We start from the raw sequence: 2,500 nt of genomic DNA, 5'->3' as shown, positions 1-2,500 counted from the left end.
TAAAGTAACGAATTACTTTTACTCACGTTACTGTAATTGAGTAGTTTTTTTGTGTACTTTGTAATTTTTAAGTAGTTTTTTAAATCGGTAATTTTACTTTTACTTAAGTAGATTTTGACTAAAGTATTGTACTTCGCTACATTGGAAATTACATCCGTTACTGAGTAAAAAAAAAAACATAGTTCAAGGCAGGAATCGCGCACCACAATGCTCACTGCTGTGGTGGATGCTGCATAGAGTGGATGATGGAGTCGATGCAAGGCGCCAGTACGGTGCCGAGTCACGAGAGATAGAGATGGAGGAAGATGATAGTGCGGACTACCAACAAGCTGCGGACCACCAACAAGCTGAAGCACCGAACTTTCCGCCAGTTGAAATTAAAGAAGATGAAGAAAACCCGTGGCCACATCTCAGCAAGCAGTTTGCCTTCCAACGTAAAAGAGGCAACAGCTAATATGCTGTGTAAACTGTGCCTAATCCGTCAGTCAGAACTTTCTGCTTATACAAATTTCATCTTCAAATCTGCGCAAGCATGGTGTTGGTAGTACAGTATTTGTCCCTTTCCATTAGTAGTTCAGACAGCGTTTTTTGTCATTTAGTTTAGCTTTGCTCCATTTAAGCAAAATATGCGTTTCATGGCACTAGTAGGTAGTAGCCTAATTTTGGCTAGCACTTGCAACCGACCTGAGTATGCTAACGTCGACAGCTTTCATCCAATAGACTAATAATACCATTCCTGTCTTCCATTCGTTTCAGGTCATAGAATTATTATGTTCAGTCTCTCATATTGTGTTAAAAACTGCAGATCAGTCATCAGCAATGAAATACACCACATAAACTGATATTAGGCTAATCATTTGGCTGCCTCCCATGCCTTGAAACAGAACAATGTGAATGCGCACACCATCGTTTTCAGACAGTTGGACAAGTCAATGTGTATGTCGTTATCTGCGATTTATCACGATGTTTAGTCAGATATTGATAACGATAAAGTGGTGGCTTTGCAACGTGCACGTCTTTCATGTTCATGCTAAGGGGTCCCGGTTAGCAAGAATTGAGGATTATGAATTGTGATGCATGTAGAAATAAAAATAATGCTATAATTCTGTATACTGTAGGTCTGTCATCTCAAGTAGCTATTTATAGCTATTTCTGTGTTTATGATGCACTCTTGAATCTTGATGGCAGCTCAATACTTAATTGTCAGAAATGTTGTTTGTCATTCTACCAGGTCTAGTCTGTCAGACAACACCTTGACCGGATGTTGGAGGCTGGAGCAAGTTGGACAACATTCATCAGATGAGATTGATTTATTTTCCTCAATGAAGTCCAGAGGTCAGAAGGTACAGGGGAGTTTAGAAGGGTACCTAGCCTGTGTCTCAGTCAATATGGATCTGCTGAACGCCTTCAGAATATCAAAAAAACTGTCCCTGAAACTCAATACTGGCCTACCTGCCTCGGCCGCCTGCGAGCGACTCTTCAGCTGTGCTGGATTGCTGTTCAATGCAAAGCTAGCCCGGATGAACTCTACTCATCTTGAAAATCAGCTGCTGCTCAAACTCAAACAAGAAGTTTTGTAGACTAATGCTCTAAAGGTGGACACCAAGTAAAGTAACCAAAGTTTAAGTGGGGCAAGCGGTATTTAACTTTTTATTTTAGCTGTCATGTCTTGACATGTCCTCCCAAAAGTTCTTAAATGTTGTGTTGACATGTTTAATGTTTGACATGTTTAATGTCATTGCACTTATATTTCTAAAGATTCTCCTTTAATAAAAAATAACTAGTTTTTGTATTGGATTTATGACCCCTTGTCCTTTTTTGCACTATATAGGAGCGGCCCCCATCAAGTTGTTGAAAGTAACTAAGTAACTTTTACTTAAAGTACATTTTAAATTAACTACTTTTTACTTTTACTTGAGTAGATTTTTAGATGGGTAATTTTACTTGTACTTAAGTAAAATTTCATCAAAGTAATTGTACTTTTACTTGAGTACAACATTTCAGTACTTTTTACACCTCTGACACACACGCACACGTTAGATATCACACACACACACACACATTAGATATCACACACACACACGTTAGATATCACACACACACGTTACATATCACACACACACACACACACACACACGTTAGATATCATACACACACACCCGCATACACACACACACGTTAGATATCACACACACACAAACGACACAGCACACATCCGCATACACACACACACACACACACGTTACCTATCACACACACACACACATACAAATGACATGGCACACATCTGCATACACACACATGCGCACACACACACTCCACACACACACACACTCTTCAGTTTTATCCATAACAATAACATGCAGTCATCTACCAGTTTCATCCAAAGCAAATTAAAAGACAGTGCAGTGTGTGGTGTGTGTTTACATGTGTTTACATGTGTGTGTGTGTGTGTGTGTGTTTGCGTGTGTGTGTTTACATGTGTGTGTGTGTTTACATG

At 39.4% G+C, this 2,500-nt stretch overlaps 1 protein-coding gene across 1 annotated transcript in view; it reads right to left on the bottom strand.

The window, feature by feature from the left end:
* Positions 1-2,500, bottom strand: part of pnpla3 (patatin-like phospholipase domain containing 3) — a 17,681-nt gene that overhangs the window by 1,755 nt on the left and 13,426 nt on the right. The window lies entirely within an intron of this gene.

This window comes from Clupea harengus, chromosome 16 (genome assembly GCF_900700415.2).
Source record: "Clupea harengus chromosome 16, Ch_v2.0.2, whole genome shotgun sequence".
Taxonomy (NCBI): domain Eukaryota; kingdom Metazoa; phylum Chordata; class Actinopteri; order Clupeiformes; family Clupeidae; genus Clupea; species Clupea harengus.
This window is presented reverse-complemented; position numbering and strand designations above follow the sequence as displayed.